The sequence below is a fragment of the Periplaneta americana genome, chromosome 2 (assembly GCF_040183065.1).
Source record: "Periplaneta americana isolate PAMFEO1 chromosome 2, P.americana_PAMFEO1_priV1, whole genome shotgun sequence".
Classification (NCBI taxonomy): domain Eukaryota; kingdom Metazoa; phylum Arthropoda; class Insecta; order Blattodea; family Blattidae; genus Periplaneta; species Periplaneta americana.
Window position 1 is genome coordinate 104,303,158 of NC_091118.1, and position 12,672 is coordinate 104,315,829.

Genomic DNA, 12,672 nt, shown 5'->3' on the forward strand with positions numbered 1-12,672 from the left:
TGGCATTAGGTACAATAGTCTATAGTGCGATAATATGCACAAAAGAACTGAAGCCTGTATCGAAATGAACGGCCACCATTTTCAAAAATGTGTTTAAATATCCATATTATGATTATTTTTCAATTTAACTTCATTCTCTATATTGTACTCTAATGTGCTGTAACAGTACAATATACACTGCATAATTAATACGTCCGAATGGATAGCTCAGTTCGTGAGTAAAAACACTAAGTGTTAATACAGTACTGTATTTTGATTAAACAAAAACCTAATTAAAATTATCAAACTCAAAATCGCGAGATTTCCTAGTTTACATAATTGGATGAACTATTTTTCTTCCCTCCTATACCTAGTAAAGTGATTTGTATTTTATGCCAGTATCATCAAACTCCAGTCTTGGAAGGGGGAGCAAGCGGTGTTTCCGGTTCTAGACCTTTAATCCAAAGATATAGCCAGGTTATTATTAAAAGTGTTAGTAAAAGTAAAATGATGTCCCTGTATAAGAAAATCACTTAAACTGTCCGGGATTAGAACATTTATGTCTAGCAGAAGCACGATTTTCTTCCATCCCTTCAGCAAATTATATGTGTAGACCTGGTTACTGCGTTTGGTAAAGTATAAAGATCTTGCAGATTAATCTCAATTAATATTACAATACTTATATGAGAGAAATTTTTGTCTTAATATAAAAATTGTGACAGGAAGCATGAGGATTATTAGCGACATGAATTATCCATGAAACTGGAAATACAAGGTTATTGCGAACTTCTTAACAACTTTAATGACAGATTAATTACCGTCATGTTTTCCACCGCTCCGAAAGTATTAATGTGCGTGTGTGGTGAAAGTCGCCTCGGTCTCAGCCCCTTCTTAACAACAGCGATGTATCAGGGAAGCGTTGTATTTCAAGTCCATATTATTCATTGTATATCCGACGAAGTAGGATTAGCACTATACGGTGGACGTAGCAAGACAGCCCATCGAATTTATGCAAACGGTCTCTTTCCAAGTGCAGTATTAGCTTGTGTTGTCATCGTGATGGACGCGGTCTTTTTCTCTTGTCAAATTTATCCAAGCTCGGAATTTAGCTTCTCCAATGCCTTAATTTAGTGAGTTGAATTTAACGTATAGTCGTGTTTGGGCTATTCACAAGGATTACCTCCTTTCCATGAAAGTCCGATCCAATCTCGATGTGTATTTGAAACCACCTTCTGCAACACAAGTCCATCCCATCTTCTGTTCTTCACAGCTACTTCAATGCTGGTAAGCTTCATATTTCAATAGACGAAATGTGTGCCCATTATCGGACTCTTAACAGGCCTCGCTGCTTCAAACCACCGTATGTCATCTCCTTCATTTTGGTAACCAGTTGTTATTCTCGGTTTTCTAGTCTTTACCATGATATAGGCTATGTTGTATCCAAGATTTGTGGCCGAGGTCGTTAAAATCCTTAACCTTGCTTTCTCCGAGAGGAATGTAAAGCTGGGCTGTACGACGACGACAACAACCTGTCCCTGATAGAGGGATCGAAGCGCAAATTGTCGGGATTGGCCATTTCTCACCCGTGTTGAATTTCGACGTAAAATATCCTCTACAGTTTAAAGATTCGTCAAATAAATTACTACTATTACTGCTGCTACTACTAACAAGTACTTGAAGCGGTTTAAATATCATTGTTGGCATATTATTAAATATACGATTACAAAAATACTACTAACAAGTACTTGAAGCGGTTTAAATATCATTGTTGGCATATTATTAAATATACGATTACAAAAATATACAGTTTCATAGAAGAACGAAGTTTTTCGACATGTTACAGGTGCTCGATATGTGCCCCTGCGCAAGCACTACCTGCTGCACGCTCCGCTCTTCAAAAAACACTACGCCCTACTGTACTCAGGCCTTAGGGTGAAGAACGCTTTTACATTAAGTAACACTGTTGATAACATTCATTATTCAATGTTGTTATTTAATAAAGTCTTAAAATAATGTTAAACTGTAAATGGGAGAGAAATATTGAACAAAATATTTATTGGAACTGAGAACCCGTGGTGGTGGTAGCAGTAGCAGCAGCATTGGTAGTGGTAAGTAATTTAATGCTCATGGGCCTTGGTCTATCTCCATTCACGTTCTGGTTTCCCAGTAAAGGTATGAAATCTTTGTCGTTGGTCTCGCATCTCGTATATTTTTTAACATTCTTCCAAATATTCAGTATTCATCATAGTACCAGGTTTCTTGCATAATATGCAGTTCTTTTTTTGAGAGAGGTTTAATATTTATACGTATGTGCACCAAGACAATTATGACCAATAATCATTCTAAATTTTGCTACTGCTTCATTTCTCAGGCATCTGCAGCTCTTTTGTTAATAATTTTGACCAAGGTTTGTTTACAGCACTATTTACATTTGATTTGGCAATATTATTTATGGGAAATTTATGGGCAAAAAAAAAAACAAAATTGTAGATTAATTTTTCGTTCATACTAGGCTGACTTCATCCCTTAAAGCGAATATCATTGAATACCTTCCATACTGTAAATAGGGTCATAGTATGGACGATTCTAAAGGGAAAACGTTATATATACATAGTATGTCTTATTCTCAATGGTTTTAAAGAAACATCATTTCAGAATGACAGGCATGAATATCCTTCTCTCCCTCCGCATAATTGCTCACGTTGATGCAGACTCAACCAAAACGGCATTAGGTTTTACTATTACCTTGTCATGTTGGCCACCTGCGTTTACGTATTTGTTATCAGAATACTTGCAGGAAGTTCCTTTGGCAACACTGGTATGTATGTACTTTCAGTAAGATGGGGCCACTGCACATTTCAACCGGACAGTGATCAGTACCTCAGTGAAACCTATAAAGGCGGCTTCACAATTGCCCGGGAATGGCAACTAGAACGAGAACGGAATCGAGAAAAATCTTGGAAGCTTTATTTTTTAATGTATGGATACACAACTGCTTTCTGGGAACGGTAGGCCCTGGAATGAGAAACAAAACTTCACGAAGTTTTAACTTTTCCATTCCCGGGATTCTTCTGCGCATGTCAAATCAGTCACTTATTCAATTCCGATTGTCGATTGTTCGTCGAGATTATCATGGCAGCTACGGCGTTTGAACAATTATTAATTTCGTATGTGCAAGAGAAAGAATTCTTATATGACAAGACAAATGTTCAATAGACAAATGTAAGAATAAAAGAAAACGCTTGGTGTACAATCGCAGAGATCCTGAATAGTGATGGTAAGTTGGCAATATTACAACATTTTTCTTCTGATTTTGTGAAACTGTGCATTTCCTTTCATTTCATTTTATTCATTCATTCATTCATTCATTCATTCATTCATTCATTCATTCATTCATTCATTCATTCATTCATTCATTCATTCATTCATTTATTTTATTCCATAGATCTTACATGAGCAATGAAGCTTTAAGATGTGGAACATGTCAACATTTTACAATATTACAATTACAATTTTTACAAATTTTTATAGTTTTACAATTTAGTAATTTTCTACAATTTTTACAATTTTGTACAATTTTTTTACATTTTGGCGAGATGTAGTGAGATGATTATATGTTGATATTATTTATCTATGTTCAAATAAAATGCATACACTCAACGTTTAATGTTAATTTGATGATAAATTAATTCTAGTTATATATTTTACTTTCGGAAAGGCGAGAAAATATTAATATATTGCATTATTTTTAGCCGAAACTGTTGAGAAGAAGTGGGATAACCTCAGGGACAGATTTGTGAGAGCCTTGAGGGATTCTATAGCTATCCCCCCTTCTGGTTCTGGGGCTCAACAGAAGAAAAATAATTTCTCCCTTTATAATTCTATGTTGTGGTTGACACCTTACATTAGGAAGAGGAAGTAAGTATGAATATTTTTGGCACCCACTATTCTAGCTAAAAAGCGACTTAAATTTAAGATTCTCGTAATATATATATATATATATATATATATATATATATATATATATATATCAGTACCCTATGTATTTCAAACTATAGTTCCAACTAAAATTCTGTTTGATGACATTAATATTGATACCATGATCAATAAAACCTAACCTAAAACTTACGTTATCAAAGGATCATGTACAGTAGATAGTCTTCTTTTCTACAAGGCCTACTAAATTATTACACATTACATTAAATTGTGCTTTAAATTTTTTATACATGCATTTCTTATGGCATTGTTAATTTCCTATGTACTATAGTTTGTGAACCGTAAGTAATGTCATTAATTCTAGTGGATGATTTCTTTAGTAAAGAGCAACAAAAAAGTCAAATACCATTTTGCTGTGTTTTGAATAGTTTTCCAGAAAAATGTGCATTTCAAAATACATGGTTTACGATTTTACGAGATTGTGCAACGCTGTGTAATCAGTGGGGAGTGCACATAAGACTCTGTTGTTCTGAACAACCCCTTCACCTGGCTTGTTCTGAAGTTGAAGGTCACTGTCACGTACCTTGTTTTTAACTCATAAAAAATACAGCTGATGTTATACCTACTGTATTAGAGAACGGAGAATGAACACTGCTCACTTCATGTTAAACAAAATCTTGAAATATTAGAAATAAATTCTACAACCTAATTTTAACGAAATATTCAGAGAATATAGTCAATAAGATACGCTTATTTCAAAATAAATTTAAAACATTAAGAAATATTTCTACACTCCTATTTCAATTAAATAAGCTAAAGAACTAAAACAATAATGATGCTTAGTTCACATTATAAAAATAAGATTTTGAAACATTTAAAACTCCACAGGCAAAGATAAAAATACGATATTATGCTATTTTACATTAAACGAAAATAAATTAAAAATAATATTAATTTGTAAATTCTTTCAATTTAATTTTAATTATACTATCGGTGAACACAGGCAATACGAAAAGCTTATTTTTACGTTACACAAATCAACTTATTAAAAAAAAGTCAATTTGTTATACGCAAACATTTTCTTCCGGCAATTAGAAGTTATAGTTCCCTCCCACTTTAATTTTAAAGTAATAACTGGTGAACTTATACAACAAATCAAATTTCCCGAGATGTCTTTAAAATCAATCGTATGTGATATGTTTACATTTTTCGTTTTCTCAACCGCCGTCTCGAACACGCCAGCTGTTCAGGTACCTGGCCTACGACAACATATATTTGCCTCTCTGCAGGCAGTACTAACCTTCACAACGTTCTCACACTGCACTACGTATTAAAATTACTTCTCAGAACGAAAACGTACATTTGTTCGTATCAAATTTCTGCACATTCAGAGGACAAACTAAAATTATTTCAGTCATTTATGACCATAATACACTGCTCTCTCAAATAGACTGAGCATATAGGGAATTAATTCAGTAGTTTTCACAATATATGCTATGAAATGATTCATATAAAATAATTTTTTTCTTGAAAAGGAAGCTACAGACATACCCTGTAGTAACATCTATAATGTACATCTTGCACTTTGGGAGGTATTTCAGATTCTGGTATTTGTTCATTTCCAGATAGATTTGATAGATCAGAGAGGGTGTAACCAATTGCCCAACAACAACAACAAGGAAGGACTGTAATTTAAAAATATCAAGATACTTAAAAGAGAATCACAATAAAGGAGAAAAAATGTTCAATGCACAAAAGAAATAAAAAAGAATGCTATTTCTCCACATTTTTAGAGTTCTGACTTCTGAGCTGCATTTAGGCCTATATGATCTAAACAATGTTGGAAATATTATTGACAGTATCTTTACACTCTATAGATCAATTCCAATTTGAAGCAGATATTTTATTACTATCTGAAAAGATAACTTGGCTTAAACATGTGTTAATTCTGATTTTGATTTTAAAAATGTTTTCCTAATATACAATCTGGTTTCTACTCATTATTAATTGCTGAATTCATTAGAAATTACAATGAGCAATTAACAATCTGTTTTAAGTGTCTGTTAAACAATTTACTATTTATTGCAATTAAAAATCTAAATTATTAAAAGTCACTCAAATTAAAATTAATTAATCTTCATTGTTAACTGATAATTCTATTAAACTTTTCCCAACATATGTTGGATTACATTATTATTGTATTCAAGAAATTCACTGAAATTTTTATAATCTTATGTATATTTTACTTATAATGTGTCTGTAACTTATGACGTTCTTGTTTGCTTAGAATGACTTCAACTGTAAGCTCAGTAGATGTCACCCCGAGTACAAGTGTTGAGGCTACATCAGAAGCAATACACCTTTCCGATGATGTCAGTATGAGTACAGAATTACCAGCTCCCATGCAGGAAAGTTCCTTCGGTGGAAGTTTCCAAGAGGAATTTCGCCCTAAGAGAGCCAACCTGCACGATACCCTCTCTGAAGTTGTTGATTCCTTTACGTCTTTTGTGGCAACGAGGGAATTTTCAGGACCAAGTGAATTCAATTTCATGAAATCTGTACTTGAAGACATGAAAATGATCTCACACAAAGATAAATTTAAATTTAAGAAGGAGGTGTTGGACCTGTTAGAAAAGTATATTCCATAAACTGAGACAAGTTATTTTAGATGTTGGTATAAAAGTATTCACAAATTAAAAAAAAATAACAATTTTCTGTAATATTTTATTGGATACTTATAAATAATCAAATACTCTGTGTTCCAATTTTTGTGTTCAATAAATGCTTTCCATAATGCAATTGAAATATAGGAACATTGACATACTTCTATCTCCCATTGTTTACATATCTATGTTGGTAGGATATTGCTCCAGCATCTGAAACCAAATAATCCTCTAAATTATCTCGTAATTTATAAATTGCCTGAGTAGCAACATTAGATCCCATTCGACCAACTGATCTGAAATTTGTGTCATTTCTTGTGATTTCTCTCCAGTTTCCCAAATTTTGAGATGGGTGCTGGCTGCAAGCTTCTGTTCTCAAATAGCTATGTAAACATAATGTAGCTTTAATTATTGATTCTGCAGTCTTCATTGAACATAACAATGGTTGTCTGTAAACTCTCCATCTACTTGCGAGTATACCGAAACTGTTTTCGATATTTCTCCTAGCCCTAGACAGTCTAAAATTAAAAATATTTTTTTTCTCTCCTAAATATTTACCATGATAAGGTCGCATAATATACTGCTTTAGAGGAAAAGCCTCATCTGCTACAAAGAAATATGGCATTAAAATATTACTGCCTGGTAAAGTGCGAGGTTCGGGTAATTCTGCAGAGCCATTCTCCAATTTTTTTTTCAATTTTACTTGTTCTAAATACACCACCATCGCTTTCAGCGCCATATGCTCCAATGTCAGCCCAGATAAACTTATAGTCTGCATCGCAACATGCCATTAATATTAAACTGAAAGTGTGCTTATAATTGTAATATATATTACCGGATCTTAAAGGGCACTGGATTTGGACATGTTTTCCATCAATGGCACCTAGAGTATTGGGAAAGTCCCACCTCTCTAGGAAACGTTCACTTATATTACACCACTCTTCTTTGGTGGGAAACGGAAAATATAAAGGATAAAGTACTTCCCATAAGACATCACAGGTTTCAGCGATCACTTTCGAAACGGTAGACTGCCCAACCCTGAATTCCCAACTCAGATTTAAAAATGAACCACCATGAGCCAGATACTTTAGAGTCATCGCCAATCGAAATTCTGGGCTCAAACATTCTCGCCTACTCCTCTTGAGTAGCTTGTGTTTCACTAATGATAATTTTTTTTCGAAATGCTTGTGTTCCATTCTTGTATATTTATAAAACGCCTCATGATCATGCACCTTTATATATTTGAATATATTCACAAATACTCCACGCTCATTTCTTTGTTGGTTCATTGGTCGAACCCACCATCTGAAAATAAGGAATACAATGTAACGAACATCATGATGTCGACTAGATAGTAGCACATAACCTTATTAAGAAACGCAGTGCAATGAAGTTCTCATTTTCCACTTTCATACGTATTAAATTTGCGTAACATTTATTATAGGGAGTAATATTTACCTTCTTTTAGTGCTCTGAGCGACTAAAACACATATTAAAATAAGTACACAAAATATGTGACTAACTCATCGTCGTCCATCTTGAAACATTAGAATAACGCAGACGCTTCAGCTTTCCGTTCAGTTGTGAATATTAGTATTCCCTTCTCTTTCTCGGCTTTCCCTTCTCGTTCTAGTTGCCGTTCCCGGGCAATTGTGAAGCCGCCTTAAATCTATCCTGGGCGTTGAATCGGTCGCGGTGGTGTCATTTCTTGGCCACCAAGATCACACGACCTTAAATCATTATATTATTTTTTGTGGCATTGGCTAAAGAGCGAAGTCTACAAGCGCAAAGTGGGAAACAAGGGAGAAAATTGCTAGTCCACGTTTTAAATAATATTATGATCACCTTAAGGAATGTATGTACCAGCTGAAATTAGCAACACTGTGTCCAGCAACAACAGCCGCAAAATGCATCGAGATTGACGGTGGAATTTTTTAAGATATTATGCAAAGAAAAATGGACAATTAAACACAACATTACAGGTAACGAACTCTTTAATTTACTGTCACCTGCACTGTTCCGGTTCCTTATGGTTTCGATTGGTTTCCTCCAAAACCGTTCAGAATATGCTTATGTGCTTTTCCTTTTCCAGATTACCACCCCTCAATGTATGTCTGTATGTACCTTTCCTACCAAGTCACCCTGTTTACAGGAGCTCTTAAATTTTTATTAATTGTCCACCATAGCTATTCCGTGGATAACGAGTGCGATTTCTAACCGAGTTGTCGGTGGTTCAAGTTTTATTATCGGCACATTGTTACGTAAGTTTGTTTTAGAATCATATATTAGATTCTTACACAATTACAAAAATGTTAGTAACATACTAAGGGTCGTCCTCGGTGGTCTAAAGCGGTTAACGTAGCCTACTGTCGTTGAATCCTTGGTCCGTGGGATCAAATCCGGCCAAGTGAGTGGAATTTAAATGCTATGAAGTCTCTTATATGGCTTCTTTCGGAGGGAAATTAAAGCTGAGATATCCGTGTGCTGTAGTAATTTTACGGAGAATGAAAGAACTCTCATTCTGGTAAAGGGTGATAGTTAAATCTGTCTGATATCTCTCGTTTATGTTGAATTTCGAAATAGAATAACCCCTAGCCTATAGTTGACAGAGTTAAGTGAAACATGTGCATCACTAAACAAATTCCAGACGTCTTCATCCGATTTCGGCTGAATATTTTAAATTTATCTACAGAGGAGGGAAACGACAGGAAGTCCGTCTGAACTGCATCTTATGTATCGGAGTAATATAGCCAATGTTCCAGTCTTCTGGTTCAACCTCACCATTTAAACGTTTTTCAAACTGAGCTTTCAAAAGCTCACATAATTCATTAGTACCACTTCTATTATTAATTCAGCTGGAATTCCTCAAATTCCTGGAGCCGTTCTATTCTTCAAAGATTTTATTGATTTTTTTTTAAAGCGAATAATTATTTAATTCTTGAAGCAGTTCTTCTTGAGGGTTGCCTAACATTTGTTCCTGTCTTTCTGTTAACAGTTCTTTAAAATATTATTTAAAATATTTTATACGAAATGAAGGTGAAATGGAAGTGTTATTAAGATGACATTTTTTTAGTTGAGGAAACTGAAGAACTCAAGATAAATTATCCTCATTCTCTTCCTAATGATTACTTTGATATAGTGCTTAACTACTGAGATCTCTGCCTCTCCTTTACCGTTCAATCTGACTGGCCTGCCTCTGGAAACCGTCAATCCAACTTCTGGTGAAGTAAGCGCAAGCAAAGATATTGGATGTACGAGATATCCAAAATTTCTGCCTCGTAGCTCAAAATGCATAGCTTGAAATATATACTCGATATTTTAATTTTGAATTTTTTTATTTTGGCTTATTATGCCGACTTGACTGATATCTATATTATGGAGAATGTGTCAGACATTTAATTAATAATATTGCAATTCGATTATGTTTGTTAATTCTTAAGGATTTACATCAGCAGTGACCAAAACTCGAGCTGCAGTGATTACATGCGGCAGACAGCCTATGAAGTAAGGAGACAGAGGAAAGGTAGTTGGCATAAAAACTACCACCAGTGGTGGTTCCTCTACTAACATCTTGATCAATCCCGCTGATAAAAATATTAAGCTTTGTTGTATCAGTAATGTCACTGCTGTCATCAAGAGCCAGTAAATAATATGCGATTTTTCTTGCTTCTTTTCTTAACCTTCCTCTTGAATATAATCAGGAATTTTCTAAATTCTTCTCTCGACACTTGGTCGAGAAATTCATAGTTTTTCAAAATTAAAAACTTCTTATGGACAAGTTATTTAAGCTATTTTAATCATTACTCTTTTGAGAAACTCTGTTCTAGTAAAAGGCTTTAGAGCACGAGATATTTCAAACCCCATTAGGTAGCTGACTTCCTTACATTTATTTATCTCATCTTTCTCTTCCCAGCTATGATTTAATACATGTCAATTCATGGCGTTTAACAGTTCGTTGGCACATAATATTGAATCACTTTTTCTACAATGTTATTATTAAATGAATAATAAATAGTTACCCTATCTAAAGATTAAGAAGATTAAAATGGAGATAGAACCTAATAATTTTATCCTCCTAATGAGATGATCTAAGAATATCAATATTCATGCACGTACAGAAGAATTATAGAAACACATGGTCAGTAGCAGTAGCAGCAGCAGCAGTAGTAGTAGTAGTAGTAGTAGTAGTAGTAGTAGTAACAATGCATTATTCAGCGTGGCAATTAATGTTTCTATATACTCCTAATTGAACCGTTGGGCAAAGCAAACATGTTACATTTTGTCCGACAGAACAACAAAAAAAGTTCTCCTTCTCATTCTTTACGAAACCACCTCTTACTGCTTGTAAGACAGAGTTTGTAGAGCCACATGATACCGCCACTGCTTGCCTGCAGTACGTGAATGAAACACACATCAATGTACAGGAAACTCCTGGTATCCGTTTGAATGTCTATGATTACACTATGTAATCACGACACCCGCTTTGGTCACCGCTGATTTACATAGTTATGAAAACAAATCTTCATGTGTTGAAATTAATATTACTATTGCCTATGAATTCGCTTTCATTATTGCTTAAAATATAAGAAGTTACTTATTTTTCTTTCATATTGCTAAGATTGTATAAACGAGAACTTTCATAGAAACGTAAGATCCACAGTGTATGCTGTTGAGCAGAAATGACCCGGGTGACTTGTTGAAGGAGAGAGAGGAGGGACGAAAATAAAAAAAAGTACAGAGTCCGTCGATTTTGGAAGGAAATTGGAATGAGGAAGACACCTTAGCTTGTGTGAAGAGATTCCAATTTCTTTTCCCCCCAAAGGGAGAGATGGTTAAGGGGAGGAAAAACGTATTTCTTCGCAGTCTGTTGCAAGCGAAGACTTGCCCCCATCTTAGAGTATCTAGCAATAGGTTGTGAGCTGTAGTCGATTCACAGCGAGCAACAGAATTGCGACTGCTACTGTCCCCTTCTGTAAAAATCGGTGCAAGAAAATTTCTACATCTTTTCATTTATGTTACATAGATCTTGTTTAAGGGCAACGGAAACCCGCTCTCTAAAACTACTTATACTTAGCCTGCTCCATTTTATTACTCCAAATAAAATAACTTCACCTTATATAATAATAATAATAATAATAATAATAATAATAATAATAATAATGAACTTGACATAGTTTAGTCAACTGGAGGCTCCTCGGTATAAGTTAGGAAAGATTTCTCTTGCAATACATCTTGTGATATTTGTATCCGACAAAAAAGATTTTCAGTAGGTTTCCTCCAACTAATTCAGTCTTATAAAGTTGGGTCCACACTATATAACAAAACACGTTATATAACAAACTTTGTTAAGCAACATGTTTCTTTAATTTGCTATATGTTATATTTGTGTTGGTATCAAAATAACATTCTTGTAACAAATTTTATAACTCGATAAATAAAATAAATGTCACGATTGAAAATGGCGTCGAGTGCAGATGATGTAGTTCTTGCTGCTGCTGCTGCTTGTGTGATTCTGGCAGGAAGTAGTAGGCCTTGTAAACTAAAATGTTGGGTGCGACCATCATTACAAGCTAGAAAACAATACAGTAGAATTAGCCTTTTAGCAGATCTTAAGAGAGATGATGGTGGTTCCTTGGCAGGAGAACTTGGATGTGATGGAAGTTTCAAATACTTTGCCAGAATGGCCAGTTCTGATTTTGAATATATAAATGTAATCGGATATAAGATACGTAAGAAAGACACTTAATTTGGAAATGCAATACTGGCGAGAGAAACCGTTACTTTAAGATTTCTTCCAAGTGGAGATTCCTACAAAATTTTAAGCAGTTTGTTCAAATTCTCGAAGTAGAGCATATCCAAGATTGTGCCAGTGTGTGTGAAGCTACACTGACTCATTTTGTCTCTTAAGAACAAAAGCATTTTGAAGTACTGTACACTCATTTTGATTTGTATTGAGCGTTTGTTCCATATCCACTTTTCTCTTTCTTTAATTGTCTCTGGAACTATCCAATAAGGATTCTCATTTTCTTTTGAACCTCTTGCACATCCATTTTCATATTAACACCAAATCCAGCCCATGCATCGTGCTTTTTAT